Here is a 25468-nt window from a genome sequence, read left to right on the forward strand (position 1 = left end):
ACTTTGGATTTTATGCTAGTAGAATCTAAGGAGGCTTGATTGTCACACAAAAATGTTTTGGAAAAAAAAATCCAAAATAAATGCAGTGGAATCATAATCAGATTATTGTTGGATCAAGAACTTAGAAGTTAAAAATAATTTGCAAACACATTTAAAAATTCAATTACCCTTCCTATTCAATGGCGGGGATAAGATTTGGAGTGGCATTGCCTTAGGCTCTGGTGTTCCTTGTGAATAGAACCAAAATCATTTAACAAATATAGCTTATGATATAGTTCTACTTTTTGAACCAGGTCAAGGGCGACTGATCTTGAAGTTTTAATGGATATTTCCCTTATCAAGGGGCCCTATACACAAATCATGTAGATGTAATGTATTTCATAATGTAATGTGCGAGGTTGAACATTGACGTTTTGGGATTTAGTAGAAGCATGGGAAATATGCACTGGAGTATTGTTTGGGTTCCTCACAGTTGGGTTGAGAGAGCACCAATTTACCTAAAGAAATAAAATATTTCTCACATCAATTTCATAATCTTGACTAGTTTTCACCTCTATTCGTTTGTTTATTATTTGCTTTGCATTGTTTTTAATCTTGAGAAATGTACTTCGGTTCTAGTATTAAGATCTTTGCTAGTTTTTTATGGATCATATCAGATACTAAGTGTAACTTGTATGGTATGGGGCTACATGCATTTACAAACAATTCACTGGCCACTGAATATAACATGTAAAATTACAGAAAAACAGAACAAATTTCATACTAAGAGAAATTTTTAATTCTAAAGTTCAATTTTAGTGACGCACTGAGTTTCTAACAAGCACATAAAATCACCCATCAATTGACTTCTGAAAAACTCAACACACAAAATCACCCATCAATTGACTTCTGAAAAACTCAGCACACAAAATCACCCATCAATTGGCTTATGAAAATTTGTTACATAACGAGAAATTAGCAAGAACTTTGCTTCTAATGTTTAATCCTTTTTGTTGAATGACGAATTCATTCTTGCTTGAAATGAATGTTCCATACACATTTTCATTCCCATTGAATGAATCTACTATATCTAAGAATAAATTTATCTGAAATTAAGTTAATCTTATCTTAAATTTCCTAAAGACTGCGACAAAGTCTTTTTTCCTGCATTCAATAATTACTCCCTTGCACAATAATGTGCTCAAGCCTTACAATATTATGGAGAAATACTCTTCCCAATGACAAAAACATGCACCAAATGCAATATTCCAGATGTTTAAGCTTTGACATAACATTCTTAGTCACATAGAATGTAACCTTGAGACCAATTGTGAATATAGAACATTGAAGGAATTTTCATATGCCTAAGTAAAATGGAGGCCAAGTGCAAGAAATATGTCTTTCCATCTAGAATTGTCTCAAAAAATATTTCCTAAATCATTTCCTTAAGTAACCAGGGTGTAGGGAGGGTTAGACACTACACAACTTCCTCAAACATTCAATATAACATGATTTTCAAGGTGGAATTTTGCATATAGGTATATATAGTGGCACATCTTTGCTTAGGAAGCATCTTATATAGAAGAAACTCTTCAGCAAATAAAATGCTCCATCATAAGGAAATAACAGGGTTGTTCTATGCAAATAATGGTTCCTCATTATTAAGGAGGCACATCCTACACTTATAAGCCTCCATGAAAAATGAAACATAGAGAATAGAGGGCATTATTACTAATAAAATTGGTGCCTACATTGGTAAGGAGGCACATTCTATGGAAGAAATTTCAAGAAAATAAATGTCATAAGGAAATAAAGAACCTCTTGAATATCTTCAAATATGATGGTACCTGCTTGTAATCTCATTACAGAGTAGTTGAAGGTCATGAATGAAATATTTAGACGCCACCCAAAGTTGATGAGTATGAACATTTTAACATTCTAACAAGAAATATCTAACCATTTGACATGTGAATTTCTAACATATTCTAATTGCATAATGGAGTAAGTTTGTCCCTAATCAGGGTTCCTTGAAAATCAATTTTGTTGTAACATTTAGGACCAAATATTTTAATGTTTGGTAATGTTTTGAGATGCATTTATAATTGTCTCTAGCAATAGGAAACTGGTCTTTGGTTTAGTTCCCACAGAGTCCCAACTATGCTCCACTAAATTAAACTCTAAAACAATAGCTAGAATAAACCTTTACACGTGTTAGTCCTAGATAATTTTGAAACTCATAACTAAAACTTCAACAATTAGATTGTATACCCAAACACATACAACATGAAGCATGCATTCTAATCTTCACAATTCTTCTACCATAAAAGAATATATTCATTATTAAATCTGGGGAGGAATCTTGCACAAAAACTAAATCAGAGATTTGAAATATAGGTACAATTTGTTAGTTGGATGCTTATCACTACATTGACCCACAGAGAAATCACCTAATTCGCTATGACAAAAGTTAAGATTCTATTACACATGTAATTCCATAGCAAGGTTGGAGTGCATTTGAGTTGCATAAACCCATCAAGCATTCCTAGCTCCATTACTAAAATACCCCCAAAAAATACGTAAATCCCATGAGTCCCTGGAATGACATCAAATCATCACTAAAAATCTCTTTGTAAAATAATATGATTCTTTTTCAATTAAAGAAATGATCAACAAACCCAAGTAATATAAATTTTGTTTTAGAAATGATATATTCATGTATCATTACATGTAAAGCCCAACACTATTATACAGAGAAATCAAACAATACATAATGCTACATGAACAAATAAATTTAATACTACTATGGAACCTATAGTAGAAAGCCTCCGCGACATGGAATGCCACCAATCTTGTTGATCCAGGGAAGTTTTAGCAACACCCTCAATCTCCTTATGCTTTTCTATTTTCCTCTTCTTTCTTGCGTTCCTTGAATGTGCCATGGCAACTAACAGATTTGAGGCAAACTAAAGGATCAAGAATATATATATATATATATATATATATATATATATATATATATATATATATATATATATATATATATATATATCTATATATATATATATAGATATATATATGTATATATATAGTCAATGAATTATGTCAACTGGGGTTGCAAGAGTCTGTATGGATGATGTGTATGAGCTCTAACCAATATGAGATAATTCCAATATTAGCTTATTATGCTAAATGGTTGGAAAATAATCTGTTCTGTTATCAGAGAATAATGGAGGTAGGCCTATGGATGATGTGTATGAGCTCTGACCAATATGAGATAATTCCAATATTAGCCTATTCTGCTAAATGGTTGCAAAATAATCTCTTCGGTTATAAGAGAATAATGGAGATAGGCTTAATTGGACTCCCCAGTGGAAAACCCACTATGTGTGGTTGTGCAAAACTAGTGGAAAAAAGAATGGATTAAAAAGTGAAAAAAAAATCCTCAGCTAGGTTCTCATTAACATACGTGAGAACTAATTTAGTGCTTCAGGATATGGGGTTGGATTACATTGATTTCTGGTGTAAGGGTTTCAACAAAGGATGAGATGGAACAAGAGATGCAAGCAATATTTGAAGGTATAAAACATGAAAAGATTGAGTGGCAAGATATAGTTTTATGAAGTGGTTAATCGTGAAATGTCTAAAAAAGAAAGTCATTGGTAAGATTTATATTCCATTTTCTATTAATATAACTATTTTTATTTTACAATGATATTTTTCATTTATAGAAGATATATAACAGAAAATGAATGGTCTCCAATCTATGCGATTAATTTCTATTAGCAAATCAACTGATGATGATGTCCATTCCATCATTTAGCCTTGCATATTAGAATGATTGCTCTAGGTAGTTGTTCTATGTTATTTTTTGTAGCATCGGATTTGTTCTATCCATGAAATTTGGTGAGAATTCTCTAGAAACTCACACGGATCGACTCCAAGGCCATGATCCTAACCCTTGATTAAGTTTTAATCTTGGCCATTGGTGCTCCAATAGTGGATTATAAGAGGAAGTCGATGGACACTTGGAGAACACATTAGATACACCAGAGACACTTGAAGAATTTGATTTTCCAGAGTAGCAGTAGTCAGTTGCTAGAGAGTTTGAGGTTTAGGAGGAAGCAGAGATAGTGAGGGGTAGGGACAATGAGCCCATAGGAGATTTTCTAGATCCTGAGAGTCAGCTACAGGAGGGCCGAATTTCCTTAGTAAGGCTGTGTAGAAGCAACACAGGAGCTTCAGAGGCAAAGTTCAATTTGGCCATACAGAGGATTGATTCAGTTGCTGGAGGCCAGGAAGATTTCCGGAAGGTGCACGCGAGTCATTCTTGGAGGTTGGATTGGGCATACGACTTGATCAATTGTAGTTGCAGGCAAAGCATTCTAGTGCCAACGTGGGCTTGACGCAGAGGCTGAAGCAGGGGTTTTGTGGAGCCCATTCAGAGTCAGTTTTAGAGCTAGATTAGTGCTGGGCGAGACAAAATTTGTCTCACTAATTTTTGTGGCCAATTTCTCCTATAGTGGATTGCCAGTTTATGCATCTAAATTGTACTCAGAATTTCTCATTGATGCTTAATAATATAAAACCTCAGCTGTTGCACCAATTTTCCCAAGTTGGGTTTTTTCTGGGGACATTTGTCCAAAAATAACGATGTCATTTTTGTGTGCGTGCTAGAATTTTCACAGTTTCTAGTGCTATTTTCTTCCGTAGTTTATTTGTGAAAATAACAGTGTGAATTATTTGGTATTTGTCGTAGCAGACAACAAATAAATTGTTAAATAAATTAACAATTAGGAAAATAAATTCCAGTTGTTATGATAGATGAAATTTTCACATGGTATCAGAACGTAAGTGATTGGCCAGGAAGCTCGGAAGCGGAAGAAAGAATTTTTCTATTTAGAGGGATCAGGAGGCCAAAATTCTCAGAGGCTATGCAATATCCAAATAGGTAGACCAAATTACTGGGGCAAGTGTTCGAGTTTTAGTTGCAAGTTGGAAAAAAGGTCAAGTTGCCCAGGATAGTGATTCTTCTGCAGTTTATTTGTGAAAGTAACAGTGTGACTTATTTGGTATCTGTCGTAGAAGACAACAAATAAATTAACAATTAGGAAAATAATTTCCAGTTACTGTGATAGATGAAATTTCACATGGTATCAGAGCGTAAGTCATTTTCCAGGAAGCTTGGAAGTGGAGGAAATAATTTTTCTATTCAGAGGGAGCAAGAGGCCAAAATTCTTAAAGGCTATGCAATATCCAAACAGGCAGACATAATTACTGGGGCAAGGGTTCGAGTTTTAGTTGTAGGTTGGCAGAAAAGTTGAGTTGCCCAGGATAGTGATTCCAAATGTCATAGGGAGCAACAACAACTCAAATTTTCTGTGAGAAAATTTGTGGTTGGACACAGAGGGTTTTGCAACAGTTTTAGTTGAAAAATCAATGTCGAGTGGAAGAGAAATTGCACACATAGAGGGAGTTTTTTCTTACAGGGTTTCTAGCCAAGAAATCCAATTTTCCCAGTTGCAGATTAGCAATAGCAGCTAGTAGATCTTCGCATTCCAAGAGTGAGTGTGAATAGCAGAGCAACAACCGAGTAGAGGAAAAAGGGACATTTTCTATTTTATTTTCTCCAGTTTTGAGTTTCACAGATTTTGCACCTTTGGAGATATGGACATAGGAGATTGCCAGAGAAGGTCATACAAGTTTTTCAAATTGCAGATCTGGATAGTAAGTCGACTTCTAGTTGCTAGTGACAAGCGCTGGAGGAGGTAAGAGCTGCAAAGCAAAGACGGGTCCCAGCCAGGGACTAGGCTTAAAAGGAGATAGTGGGGCACCACATCCAAGAGGAGTATGAAACTCCAATGTGCCGAATGGGCAGGGTCCAGCGCAGTTGCAACAAGGAGATCAATCAACTCCACTTTGGATTGTTGCAGCGGGACCATCACCTTTGCTACAGGAGCGCACAATATCATAATAGCAGGTTCGATGTCAACAGATGCAATCTGTCATTACACAGTTGCAAAGCTAGTTGCAATCAATACCCGAGAGACAATTGCAAAACTAGTTGCAGTGACACAGGCAATGCGAATTTCCTAGTTGCAGTATGTAGGTGCAATTCCAACTAGGAGATTCCTAGCGTAGAGCTACGCAGTCTAGTTTCCAGTGCAGGAGGATAGTGCAAGTTGCCAGGAGGGAGTAGAGAGATTTCCCATAGGCGAACCGATACTTCGAGGGAGTCCAGTTTCAGAGGGAGCATCCTTATGGAAGCCAATACTTCAGGATCTAGGGAGATCATACTCATTATTACAGTAGCAGTGCAAAAGCATCAAAAATCATTAGCAACAACAGTATGAGTAGATCAAATTTCACTATGTTGGCAGCCATACCTCTAGGGGTGAGTTGGGGTGACTTGGAGCTGTAGCCCTAGAGAGCTACATAGATGGGCAAGGTCCTTGAGGAGTCCACCTCATGGATCATTACCTAGCTATGGGGGCCCACAATATTCACTGGCAAGATGGATTAGTGTCAGAGGTGCAGTCAGATTCCAGAGTGACAATCGCAGACCAGTAGCTGCCAGATGTTGGGGGGTGCAGTGCAGATTTGGCAACAGTTTAGAGTCAGCAACATCATAGAGTCTTTAGTGGATAGTGCAGTAGCTAGTAGCAGTCAGAGACTTGGGTGACAAATGCATCATACTGAACATAGTTGATTCAATATTTTGGATGCTTCCCACTTGAAGTTATTGCAGTAGAAACAACAACAGATGAGAGGGAGTTGCAGTGTAGATGCAAAGTTGGTAGTAGTATGGCAGTGTCAGCAGAAACACAGATGCAACATCAGAGTTGTGCAGTAGTTGGTGGGTAGCAGTAGCCAGACATCAACAACGTGACAGGGGATGATACCGAGACAACGTGTTGTGGCAGAGTGTGCAGCACTAGGACACAATCCTTGCTAAGAGGGAGTGTTATATTTTGTAGCTTCAAATGTGTTCTAGCCACGAAATTTGGTGGAGAGGCTAGAATACATAAGATCCCCAAAACCCCGAAATCGTTTCTAGAAATTCCAACTAGAGATGGCTTAATTAGATTATTAACCAATTTTAAAATATTTCTTAAGTCTAAACTTAGGGAATATGGTTAATTAATAGGAATTAATTAAGTAAAGGTGAGACTTCTCTAGAAACTCACACAAATCGAATCCAAGGTCATGATCCTAGATCTTGATTGTTGGTGCTCCAACAGAGGATTATAAGAGGAAGTCGATGGGCTCTTGGAGAACACATCAGACACACCATAGATACTTGGAGAATTCATTTTTCCATAGCAGTAGTAGTCAATTGTTGGAGAGTTCGAGCTTTAGAAGTAAGTAGACATAGTGAGGGGCAAGGACACTGTGTCCAGAGGAGATTTTCTAGATCTGGAGGGTTAGCTACAGGAGGGCCGAGTTTCCTCAGTGAGGTTGTGCAGAAGTAGCGTAGGAGCTTCAGAGGCTGAGTTCAATTTGGGTAGATAGAGGTTTGATTCAGTTGCTGGAGGCTAGGAATATATCCAGAAGGTGCCAATGAGTCATTCTCAGAGGCTGGATTGGGAAGACGACTTGATCAATTGCAGTTCCAGGAAAAGCGTTCTAGTGTTTGTGCATGCTTGACACAAAGGCTGATGTAGGGGTTTTGTGGAGCCCATTCAGAGCCAGTTTTGGAGTAGGATCAACGTTTGGTGAGACAAAATTTGTCTCACTAATTTTTGTGGCCAGTTTTGCATGCAGTGGATTGCTAGTTTATGCATCTAGATTGTACTCAGAATTTTTCATTGTTGTTTAATAATAAAAACCCTAAGCTGCTGCACCAGTTTTCCCAAGTTGGTTTTTTCCAGGGACATTTATCCAAAAAAAAACGGTGTCATTTTTGTGTGTGTGTGTTAGAATTTTCTCAGTTTCTAGTTCTATTTTCTTCCATAGTTTATTTGGGAAAATCATAGTGTGAATTATTTTATATTTGTCATAGCAGACAACAAATAAATTGTTAAATAAATTAACAATTAGGAAAATAATTTCCAGTTGCTATGATAGATGAAATTTTCACATGGTATCATAGCATAATTGATTAGCCAGGAAGCTCAGAAGCTCAGGAAATAATTTCACTATAGAGGGGGAGCAGTAGGCCGAAATTCTCAGAGGCTGCGCAACATCTAGACAGGAAGACCAAATTACCAGGGAAAAGGTTTGATTTTCAGTTGCAAGTTGGCAGAAAAGTTGAGTTGCCTAGTATAGTAATTCCAACAATCAGAGGGAGTAGCAACAACTCAAATTTTCGCTGAGGAGATTTCAGGTTGGATGCATAGGGTTATGCAGTAGTTTCAGTTGCAGAATCAACATTGGGTGGAAGAGAAATTGCACACAGAGAGGGAGATTTCTCTCATAGGGTCTCTAGCCAAGAAATTCAATTTTCCTAGTTACATATTGGTAGTAGTAGCTTACAGATCTGCGCATTCCAGGAGTGAGTGTGAATAGCAGAGCAACAACCGCGCAGTGGAAAGAGGGAGACTTTCAGGTTCATTTCCTCCAGTTTTGAGTTTCACAGATTTTGCAGCTTTGTAGAGATGGTCGTACGAGATTTCCAAAGAAGGCCATACGAGTTTGTCAGATTACAGATCTCGACAGTAGATTGACTTCTAATTGCTGGAGAAAAGTACTGGAGGAGGTGCAAGCTGCAAAGCAAAAAAGGGTCCCAGCCAGGGACTAAGCTTAAAAGGAGATAGTGGGGCACTAGATCTAGGAGGAGGAGTATGAAATTCCAGTGTGTCAATGGGCAGGGTCCAATGCAACTGCGACAAGAAGATCAGTCAACTCAGTTCTGGATTGTTGTAGCGGGACCAACACTTTTGCCACAGGAGCCCACAATATCATAGTAGCAAGTTCAATGTGAGTAGATGCAATCTGTCATTAGACAATGACAAAGCTAGTTGCAGTCACTACCTGAGAGGCAGTTGCAAAACTAGTTGCAGTGACACTAGTGCGAATTTCCCAGTTGCAGTATGTAGGTGCAATTCCAGCTAGGAAAATCCCAACGCATATCTACAGAATCCCATTTCTAGTGCAAGAGGATAGTGCGAGTTTCCAGGAACGTGCATAAATATTTCCCATAGGGAGATCAAGACTCATAGAGAGTATAATTTCAGAGGGAGCATCCCTATGGAAGCTAGTACTTCAGGATTTGGGGAGATCAGACTCATTATTGCAGTAGTTGCAACAATAGTGCAAAATCATCAATAAAGCAGTAGCAACAACAGCATGAGTAGATCAGATTTCGCTATGTTGGCAACCATATCTTCAGGAGTGAGGTGGGGTGACTTGGAGCTGTAGCCCCAGAGAGATACAAAGATGGACAAGGTCCTTGGGGAGTCCACCTCATGGATCATTACCCGACTATAGGGGCCCACAGTATTCAATAGCAGGATGGATCAATGCCAGAGTTAGATATTGGGGGGTGCAGTGCAGAGTGGCACAGTGTAGAGTCAAAAACAACGCAGAGTATTCAGTGGACAGTGCAATAGCTAGTAGCAACTAGAGACTCGGATGACATATGCATCATACTGAACACAGTTGATTCAATATTTTGGATGCTTCTCAATTGAAGTTTTTGTAGTAGCAACAACAACAAATGAGAGGGAATTGCAGTGCAGATGTAGAGTTGGCAACAGTATGGCAGTGTCAACAGCGACAAGGATGCAACATCAAATTTTCACAGTAGTTGGTGGGCAGCGTCAGCCAGACATCAGCAACGTGATAGGAGATGCTACAACAACATGATAGGAAATGATACAGAGACAAAGTTTTGTGGTAGAGTGCGCAACACTAGAACACAATCATCGCTAAGAGGGAGTGTTAGTTTTTGTAGCATCAGATGTGTTCTAGTCAAGAAATTTGGTGGAGAGGCTAGAATACATGAGCTCTCCAAAACCCATAATCGTTTATGAAAATTCCACCTAGAGATGACTTAATTAGATTATTCACCAATTTTTAAATGTTTCCTAAGTCTAAACTTAGGGAATATGGTTAATTAATCAGAATTAAGTCAAGGGGAGAATTCTCTAGAAACTCACACGGATCGACTCTAAGATCATGATCCTAGCCCTTGATTAGGTTTTAATCTTGGTCATTGGTGCTCCAACAGAGGATTATAAGAGGAAGTCGATGGGAACTTGGAGAACATATCAGATACACCAGAGACACTTCGAGAAATCAATTTTCTAGAGTAGCAAGAGTTAGTTGCCAGAGAGTTCGAGCTTTAGAAGGAAGCAGAGACAGTGAGGGGCAGGGATAGTAAGTTCGGAGGAAATTTTCTAGATTCGGAGAGTCAATGATAAGAGGGCTGAGTTTTCTCAGTGAGGCTGCGCAAAAGCAGGGCAGGAGCTTTAGAGGTAGAGTATGATTTGGTGAGACAGAGGTTCGATTCAGTTGTTGAAGGTTGGGAAGATTTCTAGAAGGTGCTAGCGAGTCATTCTCGGAGGCTGGATTGGGCAGAAGACTTGATTAGTTGCAATTCTAGGTAGAGCGTTGTAGTGCCTACACATGCTTGATGTAGAGGCTGGTGCAGGGGTTTCGGGGAGCCCATTCAGAGCCAGTTTCAGAGCTAGATCAGTGCCAAGTGAGACAAAATTTGTCTCACTAATTTTTGGGGCCAATTTCTCCTGTAGTGGATTGCGAGTTTGTGCATCCATATTGTCTTCAGAATTTCTCACTGCGACTTAATAATATAAACCCTTAGCTGCTGCACCAGTTTTCCCAAGTTGGGTTTTTTTCCTGGGGACATTTGTCCAAAAATAACAGTGACTTTTATGTGTGTGTGTGTGCTAGAATTTGCTCAGTTTCCAGTGCTATTTTTTCATCCATACTTTATTTGTGAAAATCTCAGTGTGAATTATTTGGTATTTGCTGTAATAGACAACAAATAAAATGTTAAACAAATTAACAATTAGGAAAATAATTTCCAATTGCTATGATAGATGAAATTTTCACATGGTATTAGAGCATAACTGAGTAACTAGGAAGCTCAAAAGCGGAGGAAAGAATTTCGCTATTTAGAGGGAGCAGGAGGTCGAAATTCTCAAAGGCTGCGCAGTATCCATACAGGCAGGCATAATTACCGGGGCAAGGGTTCAAATTTCAGTTGCATGTTGGCAAAAAAGTCAAGTTGCCCACGATAGTGATTCCAATAGTCAGAGGGAGCAGCAACAACTCAGATTTTTGCTGAGCATATTTTTGGTTGGACGCAACAGATTTTGTAGCAGTGTCAGTTGCAGAATCAACATCGGGTGGAAGAGGTATTGCACACACAAAGGGAGATTTCTCTTAGATTGGCAGTCACAACTAGCAGATCTGTGCATTCCAGCAGTGAGTGTCCAAATTTTGCAGCTTTGAAGAGATGGTCGTACGCGATTGCCGGAGAAGGTCGTATGAGTTTGTCAGATTGTAGATTTGGACAACATATTGACTTCCAATTGTCGGAGACAAGTGCTGGAGGAGGTGCGAGTTGTCTAGTGCGAGCTAAAAATCGAAGAAGGGTCCCAACTAGGGACTAGGCTTAAAACGAGATAGTGGGGCACCAGATCTAGGAGGAGGAGTATGAAAATCCAGAATGCCGAATGGGCAGGATCTAGCGCAGTTTCCACAAGGAGATCAATCAACTTAGTTTCAGATTGTTGTAGCGGGACCATCACCTTTGTTACCGGAGCCCACAGTATCATAGTAGTAGTTTTAGTGCCAGCAGACACAATCTGTCAATAGACACTTGTAAAGCTAGTTGCAGTGAGTACTCGAGAGAATTGCAGAACTAGTTGTAGTGACAGGTAGGGCGAATAGCCCAGTCGCAGTATGCAGGTGCAATTCCAGCCAGGAGATTCCCAGTGAAGAACTATGCAATCTAGTTTACAGTGCAGAAGGACAGTGCAGGTTGTGAGGAAGGAGCAAAGATATTTCCCATAGGGAGATCAAGACTCATATGGAGTCTAGTTTCAGAGGGACCATCCCTATGGAAACTTTAGGATCTGGGGAGATCAGACTCATTATCACAGTAACTGTAGCAACAGTGCAGAAGCATCAACATAGTAGTAGCAACAACAATATGAGTGGATCAAATTTTTCCATGTTGGCGGCCATACCTCGAAGAGTAAGGTGGGGTGACTTGGGGTTGTAGCCCCAGAGAGCTACAAATATGGGTAGGGTCCTTGAGGAGTCCACCTCATGGATCATTATTTGGTTACAGGAGCGCACAATATTTAGTAGTAGGATGAATCAGTGTCAGAGGTGCAGTCAGATTCCAGAGTGATAGTTGCAGACTACTAGTAGTCAAATATTGGGGGGTGCAATGCAGAGTTGGTAGACGTGTAGAGTGGCACAATGCAGAGTCAAAAACAACACAAAGTTTTCAGTGGACAGTGTAATAGCTAGTAGCAATCAGAGACTCGAGTGACAAATGCATCATATTGAACACAATTGATTCAGTATTTTGGATGCTTCTCAGTCACAGTTGTTGCAGTAGCAACAACAACATATGAGGGGGAGTTGCAGTACAGATGCAAAGTTGGAAGTAGTATGGTTGTGTTAGCAACAACACAGACACAACATTAGAGTTGCATAGTAGTTTGTGGGAAACAACAACTAGACATCAACATCGTGACTGTGATGATACATAAACAAAGTATTGTTGCAGAGTGTGCAACACTAGAACACAATCCTCGCTAAGAGGGAGTGTTTGTTTTTGTAGCATCGGATGTGTTCTAGCCACGAAATTTGGTGGAGAGGCTAGAATACATGAGATCTCCAAAACACAGAAATCGTTTCTGGAAATTCCACCTAGAGACAACTTAATTCAGAGGCTGAGTTCGATTTGGCCAGAAAGAGGGTCGATTTAGTTGCTGGAGGCCGAGAAGATTTCCGGAAGGTTCCAACGATTCTTTCTCAGAGGCTCGATTGGGCAGACGGCTTTATCAGTTGCAGTTCCAAGCTGAGCATTCTAGTGCCTACACAGGCTTGACACAGACGCTGATGCGGGGGTTTCATGGAGCCCATTCAGAGCTTGTTCCAGAGCTGAATCAGTGGCAAGTGAGGCAAAATTTGTGTCACTAATTTTTGTGGCTAGTTTCTCCTGTAGTGGATTTCCAGTTTGTGGATCCATATTGTACTCATAATTTTTGACTGCTACTTAATAATAAAACCCTCAGTTGTTGCACTGGTTTTCCCAAGTTGGGTTTTTCTGGGCACATTTGTCCAAAAATAACGATGTCATTTTTGTGTGTGCTAGAATTTTCATAGTTTCTAGTGCTATTTTCTTCGACAGTTTATTTCTGAAAATAACAGTGTGAATTATTTGGTATTTGTCGTAGTACACCAAATAAATTGTTAAATAAATTAAAAATTTAGAAAATAAATTCCAATTGCTGCGATAGATGAAATTTTCACATGGTATCAGAGTGTAAGTGATTGGCCAGGAAGTTCGGAAGCGAAGGAAAGAATTTTGTTATTCAGAGGGAGCACGAGGCTGAAAATCTCAAAGGCTACACAATATCCAGATAGGTAGACCAAATTACTGGGGCAAGGGTTCGAGTTTTAGTTGCAGGTTGGCAGAAAAGTTGAATTGCGTAGGATAATGATTCTGCCATAATTTATTTGTGAAAATAGTAGTGTGAATTATTTGGTATTTGTCGTAGCAAACAACAAATAAATTGTTAAATAAATTAACAATTAGGAAAATAATTTCTAGTTGCTGCAATAGATGAAAATTTCACATGGTATTAGAGTGTAAGTGATTGGCCAGGAAACTTGGAAGTGGAGGAAAAAATTTTGCTATTTAGAGGGAGCAGGAGGCCAAAATTCTCAAAGGGTATGCAATATCTAGATAGGAAAACCAAATTACTGGGGCAAGGGTTCTAGTTTTAGTTGCAAGTTGGTAGAAAAGTCGAGTTGCCCAAGATAGTGATTCCAATACTCAGAGGGAGCAACAACAACTCAGATTTTCGCTGAGCAGATTTCTGGTTAGACGCAAGGGGTTTTGCAAGAGTTTCAGTTGCAGAATCAATGCTGGGTGGAAGAGAAATTGCACACACATAGGGAGATTTCTCTTACAGGGTTTCTAGCCAAAAATTCCAATTTTCCCAGTTGCAGATTGGAAGTAGCAGCTAACAGATCTTCTCATTCCAAGAGTGAGTGTGAATAGCAGATCAACAACCGAGAAGATGAAAGAGGGACATTTGCGGGTTTATTTTCTCTAGTTTTGAGTTTCACAGATTTTGAAGCTTTGCAAAGAAGGTCGTACAAGATTGCTAGAGAAGGTCGTACGAGTTTGTCAAATTGCAGATCTGGACAGTAGATCGACTTCCAGCTGCCAGAGACAAGCGCTGGAGGAGGTGCAAGCTGCAAAGTGAAGAAGGGTCCCAGCCAGTGACTAGGTTTAAAAGGAGATAGTGGGGCACCACATCTAGGAGGAGTACGAAACTCCAATGTGCTGAATGGGTAGGGTCCAATGCAATTGCAACAAGGATATCAATCAACTCAGTTCCGGATTGTTGCAGTGGGACCATCACCTTTGGTATGGGAGCCCACAATATCATAGTAGTAGGTTCGATGTCAGCAGATGCAATCTGTCATTACACAGTTGCAAAGCTAGTTGCAGTCAATACGCGAGAGACAGTTGCAAACCTAGTTGCAGTGACACAGGTAATGCGAATTGCCCACTTGCAGTATGAAGGTACAATTCCAACTAGGAGATTCCTAGCGTAGAGCTACACAGTCTAGTTTCCAGTGTAGGAGGATAGTGCGAGTTGCTAGGAGGGAGCAGAGAGATTTCCCTGAGATTTCGAGGGAGTTTAATTTCAGAGGGAGCATCCCTATGGAAGCCAATACTTCAGGATCTGGGGAGATCAGACTCATTACTGTAGTAGTTGCAGTAGCAACGCAAAAGCATCTGAAGAGCAGTAGCAACAATAGTATGAGTAGATCAAATTTCGCTATGTTGGAAGCCATACCTCTAGGAGTGAGGTGTGGTGACCTGGAGCTATAGCCCCAGAGAGTTACATAGATGGGCAAGGTCCTTGAGGAGTCCACCTCATGGGTCATTACCTATCTACAGGGGCCCACAATATTCACCAACAAGATGGATTAGTGTCAAAGGTGTAGTGAGATTTCATAATGAGAATCGCAATCTAGTAGCAGTCATACGTTGGGGGGCATTGTACAGAGTTGGCAGCAATTCAGAGTCAACAGCAACACAAAGTCCTTAGTGGACAGTGCAGTAGCTAGTAGCGGTCAGAGACTCATGTGACAGATGCATCATACTGAACATAGTTGATTCAATATTTTGGATGTTTCTCAATTGCAGTTGTTGCAGTAGCAACAACAACAGATGAGAGGGAGTTGTAGTGCAGATGCAAAGTTGATAGTAGTATGGCAGTGTCAACAGAGTCATAGATGCAACATCAGAGTTGTGCAGTAGTTGGTGGGTAGCAATAGTTCGACATCAACAACATGACATGATATGATATAGAGACAACGAGTTGTGGTAGAGTGTGCAACACTAGAACCTAATCCTCGCTAAGAGGGAGTGTTAGTTTTTGTCACTTCCGTTGTGTTCTAGCCACAGAATTTGGTGGAGGCTAGAATACATAAGATCTCCAAACCCCAAAAATTGTTTCTAGAAATTCCAACTAGAGATGACTTAATTAGATTATTAACCCATTTTAAAATATTTCCTAAGTCTAAACTAAGGTAATATGGTTAATTAATCAGAGTTAATTAAGTCAAGGCGAGAATTCTCTAGAAACTCACATGGATCGAATCCAAGATCATGATCCTAGCCCTTGATTAAATTTTAATCTTGGTCGCTGGTGCTCCAACAAAGGATTATAAGAGGAAGTCGATAGGCTCTTTGAGAACACATTAGATACACCAGAGACACTTGGAGAATTCAATTTTCCAGAGTAGCATTAGTCAATTGCCAGAGAGTTCGAGCTTTAGAAGGAAGTAGACACAGTGAGGAGCAGGGACAGTGTGTCCAGAAGAGATTTTCTAGATCCGGAGAGTCAGCTACAGGAGGGCCGAGTTTCCTCATCGAGGCTGTGCAGAAGCAGTGCAGGAGCTTCAGAGGCAGAGTTTGATTTGGGCAGACAGAGGGTCGATTTAGTTGCTGGAGGCCGAGAAGATATCTGAAAGGTGCCAACGAGTCATTCTTAGAGGCTGGATTGGGAAGACGATTTGATCAATTGCAATTCCAGGAAAAGCGTTCTAGTGTCTATGCATTCTTGTTGCAGAGGCCAACACAGGGGTTTTGTGGAGCCCATTCAGAGCCAGTTTTGAAGCTAAATCAGTGTTTGGTGAGACAAAATTTGTCTCATTAATTTTTGTGGCCAGCTTATTCGGTAGTGGATTGCCAATTTGTGCATCCAGATTGTACTCAGAATTTTTCACTGCTGCTTAATAATAAAAACCCTCAGCTACTGCACCGATTTTCCCAAGCTTGTTTTTTTCGAGGACATTTGTCCAAAAATAATGGTCATTTTATGTGTGTGTGTATGCACTAGAATTTTGTCAGTTTCTAGTGCTATTTTCTTCCACAGTGTGAATTATTTGATATTTGTCGTAGCAGACAACAAATAAACTGTTAAATAAATTAACAATTAGGAAAATAATTTCTAGTTGCTATGATAGATGAAATTTTCACATGGTATCATAGCGTAATTGATTAGCCAGGAAGCTCAGAAGCGGAGGAAAGAATTTTGCTATAGATTGGGAGCAAAAGGCCGAAACTCTTAGAGGTTACACAACATCTAGACAAGAGACCAAATTTCTGGGGCAAAGGTTCGATTTTCAGTTGCAGATTGGCAGTAAAGTTGAGTTGCCTAGGATAGTAATTCCAACAAACAGAGGGAGCAACAATAACTCAAATTTTCTCTGAGGAGATTTCAGGTTGGATGCATAGGATTTTGCAACAATTTTAGTTGGAGAATCAACATTGGGTGGAAGAGAAATTGCACACACAGAGGGAGATTTCTCTCAGAGGGTTTCTAGCCAAGAAATCCAATTTTCCTAGTTGCAGATTGGCAGTAGCAGCTAGCATATCTGCGCATTCCAGGAGTGAGTGTGTATAACAGAGCAGTAGTCGAACAGAGGAAAGAGGGAGACTTTCAGGTTTATTCCCTCCAGTTTTGAGTTTCACGTATTTTGCAGCTTTGCTGAGATGGTCGTACGAGATTTCCAAAGAAGGCCATACAAGTTTGTCAGATTGCAGATCTGAACAATAGATCAGCTTCTAGTTTCCAGAGAAAAGTACTAGAGGACGTGCGAGCTGCAAAGCGAAAAAGGGTCCCAGCTAGGGAGTAGGCTTAAAAGGAGATAGTGGGGCACCAGATCTAAGAGGAGGAGGAGTATGAAACTCCAGTGTGTCGAATGGGCAGGGTCCAGCACAGTTGCAACAAGGAGATTAGTCAACTCAGTTCCAGATTGTTGTAGTGGGACCATCACCTTTGCTACAGGAGCCCACAATATCATAGTAGCAAGTTTAGTGTCAATCATTAGACAATTACAAAGCTAGTTGCAATCACTATCCGAGGGGCAGTTGCAAAACTAGTTGCAGTCACACAGGTAGTGTGAATTGCCCAGTTGTAGTATGCAGGTGCAATTCCAGCCGGGAGATTCCCAACATAGAACTATGCAATCCAATTTCCAGTGCAAGTTGCCAGGGAGGAGAAAAAAGATTAACCATAGGGAGATTAAGACTCAGAGGGAGTCTAGTTTCAGAGAGAGCATCCCTATGGAAGCTAGTACTTCAAGATTTTGGGAGATCAGACTCATTATTACAATAGTTGCAATAGTAGTGCAAAGTCATCGATAGAGCAATAGCATCAACAGTATGAGTAGATCAGATTTCTCTATGTTGGCATCCATACCTTCAGGAGTGAGGTGGGGTGAATTAGAGCTATAGCTCCAGAGAGATACAAAGATGGGCAAGGTTCTTGAGGAGTCCACCTCATGGATCATTACCCGACTATAGGGGCCCACAATATTCAGTAACAGGATGGATCAATGTCAGAGGTGTAGTCAGATTCCATAGTGACAGTGGCAAACTAATATCGGTAAGATACTGGGGGTGCAGTGCAAAGTGTCACAGTGCAGAGTCAGGAGCAACGCAGAGTCTTCATTGGACAATGCACTAGCTAGTAGTAGTCATAGATTTGGGTGACATATGCATCATATTGAACACAATTGATTCAGTATTTTGGATGCTTCTTAGTTGAAGTTGTTGTAGTAGCAGCAATAAGAAATGCGAGGGAATTGCAGTGAAGATGTAGAGTTGGCAGTGTCAGCAGCAACACGGATGCAACATCAGAGTTGCGTAGTGGTTGGTGAGCAACGTCAGCCAAACATTAGCAGCGTGACAGGAGATGATACAAAGACAAAGTGTTGTGGCAGAGTGTGCAACACTAGAACACAATCATCGCTAAGAGGGAGTGTTAGTTTTTGTAGCATCAGATGTGTTCTAGCCACGAAATTTGGTGGAGTGGCTAGAATACATGAGATCTCCAAAACCCATAAATCGTTTATGAAAATTCCACCTAGAGATGGCTTAGTTAGATTATTCACCAATTTTTAAATATTTCCTAAGTCTAAACTTAGGGAATATGGTTAATTAATCAGAATTAATTAAGTCAAGGTGAGAATTCTCTAGAAAATCACACGGATTGACTCTAAGATCATGATCCTAGCCCTTGATTAAGTTTTAATCTTGGTCGTTTGTGCTCCAACAAAGGATTATAAGAGGAAGTCAATGGGCACTTGGAGAACACATCAGATACACTAGAGACACTTGGAGAATTCGATTTTCTAGAGTAGCACCAGTCAGTTTCCAGAGAGTTCGAGCTTTGGAAGGAAGCACAGACAGTGAGGGGCAAGGATAGTAAGTCTGAAGGAGATTTTCCAGATCCAAAGAGTCAGCAACAAGAGGATTGAGTTTCCTCAGTGAGGCTGCATAAAAGTAGTGCAGGAGCTTCGGAGGCAGAGTTCGATTTGGCCAGATAGAGGATCGATTCAGTTGCTGAAGGCCAGAAAGATTTCCAGAAGGTGCCAGCGAGTCATTCTTTGAGGCTGGATTGGGCAGACAGCTTGATCAGTTGTAGTTCTAGGCAGAGCATTCTAGTGCCTACACATGCTTGATGCAGAGGCTGGTGCAAGGGTTTCGGGGAGCCCATTCAGAGCCAGTTTTGGAGCTAGATCAGCGTCTAGTGAGACAAAATTTGTCTCACTAATTTTTGTGGTCAGTTTCTCCTGTAGTAGATTACCAGTTTGTGCATCCATATTGTACTCAAAATTTCTGACTGTTGCTTAGTAATAAAAACCCTTAGCTGCTGCACCAGTTTCCAAAATTTGGTTTTTTTCTGGGGACGTTTGTCCAAAAATAACAGTGTCATTTTTATGTGTGTGTGTGTGTGTGTGTGCTAGAATTTGCTCAGTTTCCAGTGCTATTTTTCTTCCGAAGTTTATTTTGTGAAAATCACAGTGTGAATTATTTGGTATTTGCTGTAATAGACAACAAATAAATTAACAATTAGGAAAATAATTTCCAGTTGTTGTGATAGATGAAATTTTCACATGGTATCAGAGCGTAAGTGATTAGCCAGGAAGCTCAAAAGCGGAGGAAAGAATTTTGCTATTCAGAGGGAGCAGGAGGTCGAAATTCTCAGAGGTAGCGCAATATCCAAACAGGCAGGCATAATTACTGGGGCAAGGGTTTGAATTTTAGTTGCAGGTTGGCAGAAAAGTCGAGTTGCTCAGGGTAGTGATTCCAACAGTTAGAGGGAGCAGCAACAACTCATATTTTTGCTGAGTAGATTTTTGGTTGGATGCAACGGATTTTGCAGTAGTTTCAATTGCATAATCAACATCGGGTGGAAGATATATTGCACACAAAGGGAGATTTCTCTTAGATTGGCAATCGCAACTAGCATATCTGTGCACTCTAGGAGTGAGTGTTTAGCTTTTGCAGCTTTGCAGAGATGGTCGTATGAGATTTCCAGAGAAGCTCGTATGAGTTTTCCAGTTGTCGAAGACAGTTGCGGGAGGAGGTGCGAGTTGTCTAGTACGAGCTGAAAAGAGAAGAAGGGTCCCAGCCAGGGACTAGGCTTAAAAGGAGATAGTGGGGCATCAGATTCAGGATGAGTATGAAAATCCAGCATGCTGAATGGGCAGGGTCCAACATAGTTGTAACAAGGAGATTAGTCAAATTAGCTTCGGACTATTGCAACGAGACCACCACCTTTGTTACAGGAGCCCACAATATCATAGTAGTAGTTTCAGTGCTAACAAACGCAATCTGTCAATAGACACTTGTAAATCTAGTTGCAGTGAGTACCCGAGAGAGTTGCAGAACTAGTTGCAGTGACACAGGTAGTGCGAATTGCCTAGTTGCAGTATGTAGGTGCAATTCTACTAAGTTTTGGTAGCATCAGATGTGCTCTAGCCTTGAAATTTGGAGGAGAGGCTAAGGCACATGAGATCTCCAAGACCCATAAATCATTTTGAGAAATTCAACCCGGATGAGGAGTTATTAAAATAATTAATATTTTTAATGGGTTCCTAAGTCTAAGCTTAGGAAAATAAAAATATTAATGGGTATTAATAAAGATAAGGGTGAGAAGCTTATAAGAGACAAGGATCAAGTCTATTTTAATCTAGTCATTGATTGGGGACTAAATCTCAGTCGTTGATTCATCAACAGGAAAAGTATAAGATAAGACTTGAGGATCATTTGGAGAGACACCGACAGATACTCAGTATCTCAAGGAAAATCAATTCTCAAGTAGAGGAGATCGATTTCAGAGGGAGAGTAGTAGGGTGGAGGAAGAGGAGGGCATCAACAACAAGCAGTGACCGAGGAGGAGGTGACACAAGGACAGTGGGAGACAGCGCAGAGAGAGATGCAGTCTAGAGGAGAGATGTAGAGCTTACTCAGGCTGACGCAAAGGGACGCAGAGCCATGCTCAGCCATGTAGAGTGACACAGGGGTGATGCAGAAGTGGGAGAAGGGTCTCCAAAGTGTCAAAATGTCTCAAAGGTAAAGTCTCAGGTGTTTTCTTTTAGTTTCTCTATAAAATCATTCCTTGTAAAAGCAATTGTTGCTGATGATTAATGAAGCCCTCATCTATTGCATTGGTTTTCCCACATTGGGTTTTTCCAGGGACAATTGTCCAAAAATAACTGTGTTGATGTGATTAGTTCTTGTGCATGTATTTTTCTCTGGGTAATTGTGTGATAACTGCAGTAGAATTTATTTTAATATTTGCTGAAGGGATTTCACAAATAAATTGTTGTGAATAATAAGTAGGTGAAATAAATCAGTTGCTGCAGTAGTAGAATTTCAGTTTAGAATTTTTCACATGGTATTAGAGAAGAGATCCGGCAACAGGAGAGGAAAATCGATTATGGGCCAAGAGCATGATGCAGAGGCATCCACTCAAGGGGACTCACGCAAATTTCCAAAATAATGCACAAGAGACATAAATTACGATTATTCTATGTTAGCTTCTAGATTGGAAGAAGAAGTCGCTTGCTTAGCAAGCTCTACCTCCTTGGAGGTTTGGTATATAAACAGTGGAGCTTCCTGGCATATGACAGGAATATGAGAATGTTTTTCAGATTATCAGGAAGAAAGAATGAATTTTTAGATCACCATGGGGAATAAGGCAAAGTGTACTCCAGTAGGAAGAGGTACTATAGTTTTTCAAACTGAAGCAGGAGAGCGACTTCGAGCAACCAATGTGCTGCATGTGCCAGGATTGGGGATGAACTTACTTTCTGCATATCAACTTCAAAACAAGGGCTATGAAATTTTCTTCATTAAGGAGAAAGTATATGTCAAACACCTGAGTTGGAAAAAGAAGGCCCAGATTGGAATCAGAAGTAACAGGTTGTACAGGTTGCAGCTAGAATCACCAATGGCACTAATAGGCAGTAATGGAGACAAAGATTTGAATGAACTATGGCATAGGAGGATGGGACACTTACACCATGGGGCTTTGAGAATTCTCAGGAAAACAGTACCAGGAGTTCCAGAACTAAGTACTGAACGAGATGATGTATGCAAAGGGTGTGCTCTAGGCAAGTCTACCAAAGCAACATTTTCCAGAAGTAACAATAGGGCTAAGAGTGTGCTAGGATTGATACACTCAAACATCTGCGGACTGATGTCCATAAAAACTCTTAGCGGTGTCGAATACTTCGTCACCTTCATTGATGACCATTCTAGGAAGACTTGGATCTACTTTATGAAAACTAAGGATGAGGTTTTCGGTCGATTTAAAGAGTTCAAGGTTCTAGTGGAGAATCTGACAGGAAAGAAGATAAAAGTGTTGCGCTCAGAAAATGGTGGAGAGTATGTTGACAAGGAATTCACCAATTTTTGTGTTAAGGAAGGCATCAAAAGAGAGTGGACAACTTGCTACAATCTGGAGCAAAATGGAGTAGCAGAAACAAAAAACAAGACTATTGTGGAAGTAGCTAGGGCAATGCTATATGAACAGGATATGCCTAAATTCCTATGGGCAGAAGCATGCAACACAACAGTTTATGTCCAGAACAGGACTCCTCACAGGGCATTGGGCAAAATCACTCTAGAGAAGGTCTTCACCGGGAAGACACCTGAAGTCAGCCATATCAGGATATTTGGGAGTTTAGCGTATTGCTGTATACCCGAAGAGGAGAAAGAAATTAGACCAAATTGCTGAGAAATGATATCTTGTGGGATATAGCGAGAATGCTAAGGCATATAGAGTCTATCTTCCATGGAGTAGGAAGGTAGTAGTAAAGTTCATGGAGGATAGAGCTTTCAGGAAATCTCAATAAATGTCTTCCGAGGAGTAGTCTAAAGATGAGCCATTGGTCAAACTACTTCAACCAGTGGAAACTAGTACCAGAAATTCTCCTGAAGACAAAGCTTTAGAACAGGAGGAATCTCAGGAAGAGGAAGAGGTAATAGATGTGCCTACTACCAGTGGAAGAATGAGCCGAGAACTCTGACAGATTCTACGGGATGCAGAAGACTTCATTGGTGCACCCAAGAATAGTAAAAGGGAGCGAAGAAAACTAGACAGATACCATGCCTTAGTAGCTCAGGTTGGGGAACCTTTGTTATGAAACTAACTCACAAAATGATAGAAATGATAGATCAACAACTTAAAATTCACCCTCTTTGAGGGGGCAACCTCTTTTACATTACACACATGAACAATTCTTGGATGATACAAATGACAAGACCTCCTTTCTATATATAGGAGTCTAAGGGGTCCCAATACAATCAGAGCCTACATAACAATAATATTGTAGGGGCACAAAATAACAATAGTGGGCTTCTATGGGGCATAATAATAACAACATGGTGACTATATGGGCACAATAATACAATAAGGGGGTTGCACTAATAACAATAAGGGGTTACACTAGTAGTATATGGACTTAACATGCCCCTCTCCTTCAAAAAGTGTTGTCCTCAACGCTTGAGTAGTTCTGGATGCTTCTGTATAAAATTCTCATCCTCCCATGTGGAATCTTCAGCGGGTAAGTTCTTCCACTTGATGAGATACTCTAAAATTGATTGATTCTGTAGTTGTCGATTTCTTGCTTTTGTGACTGTTTCCGGTTCCAATATGATTTTTCCTTCCTCGTCAAGTTCTGGCAATATTGTTTGAACTGTTATCTTCTCACCTATAGCCTCTTTAAGCATGAAACATGGAAAACTGGGTGCACTCAAGAAGATGTAGGAAGCTCCAATTTGTATGCTATAGTACCAATCTTTTGTAACACCTTGTACAGACCATAATACTTTGGTGATAATTTATTATCCTTCTTAGCTTGCTTGAGGGACATTTGTTTGTATGGTTGTAGTCGTAGAAATACCCAGTCACCTACATCAAAACTTCTTTCGCTGCGATGTTGATCTACCAGTTGTTTCATTCTATTCTGTGCCAAAGTAAGGTTATCCTTTAAGAATTTGAGAACTTGTAGTTGATGCTCAATGTGATCTTCCATTGCTTGAACCTTAGAATTTTCTTTTAAAGATGATGTGATGGACGGTGGATGATATCCATAAAGTGCCATAAATGGGGTCATTTTTTCTGCAATATGGAAGGAAGTGTTATACCACCATTTAGCCAGAGGCAACCACTTGACCCATTGTGTCTATTTATTAGATACAAAGCAACGGAGATATCCTTCCAAACATTTGTTCACTATCTCAGTTTACCCATCAGATTGAGGATGATAATATGAGTTATGAGCTAACTGAGTACCCAAATATTCCACCTCTTGTACTCCAAAGAAACATTTGGAGCTTTTTGCATATAATTGTTTCTCCTCCAATAGTTTGAGCACCCTGTCAACATGTTGAACATGATCCTTCCAGGACTTGTTGTAGATTAGTAAATCATCAAAAAATACTAACACAAATTATTTAAGGAAGGGTTTGAAAATGGAATTCATCAAACCTTGAAATGTAGAAGGTGCATTGGTAAGGCCAAAAGGCATGACCAAAAATTCATAATGAACTTCATGAGTTCTAAATGTTGTTTTTGGAATGTCTTCAGTCTTCATTATGATTTGATGATATCCTAAACGAAGATCCAACTTGGTGAAGTAAATTGCTCCATGTAATTCATCCAATAATTCATCAATGACAGGAATGGGGAATTTATCTTTAATAGTAAGCTTGTTGAGCTCCCTATAATTCAGACACACATGTTATGATCCATCCTTCTTTTGTACCAATACCACTGGAGCAAAGAAAGAACTTTGTCTAGGTTGAATATGCCAACCTCTAACATTTTTCCAACCATACATTCAATTTCACTCTTTTGGGCATATGGATATCTGTAAGGACTGATGTTTGGGGGAACACTTCTGGGAATCAAATGAATAGCATGATCATGATCATGAATAGGTGGGAGGCCTTTGGGAGTTTTAAATACTTTTGAATGATTGTCTAAAACGTTTTGGAGATCTGGAGAAATAGATGATTTCGATGTGGGAACCTCTAGTGAACATAATTGTGCAATTATGCCCCGTTGTTCTTTCTTTAGAAGCTTTGTCATGTTGTTAGAGTTGATTATCTTTCTCGGTTTCCCTTTGATACCCCTTAATTCAACTTCCTTTCCTTCCCAAAAAAATTCAAGAAACATTCTTGAAAATTAAAAGCTATCATACCCAAAGATTGTAGCCATTGGACTCCTAGTACAACATTTGCACCACCCATTGGAATGGAAAGCATTGGACTATTCAAGACATATTCTCCCATGGATAGCTTGATATTATGGCACTTTCCAAAGAAATTTATGGTTCCTCCATTTGCAACCATTACTTGACACTCTGGTGCTGGATATAGGAAGAAATTCAATTCCTTGGCTATCTTACAATGAATAAAATTATGGGTACTACCCGAATCAATCAACACTATTACCTT

The sequence above is a fragment of the Pinus tabuliformis genome, chromosome 4_1 (genome assembly GCF_031772625.1).
Source record: "Pinus tabuliformis cultivar Carrire ecotype Pingquan chromosome 4_1, CPIR1, whole genome shotgun sequence".
Taxonomy (NCBI): Eukaryota; Viridiplantae; Streptophyta; class Pinopsida; order Pinales; family Pinaceae; genus Pinus; species Pinus tabuliformis.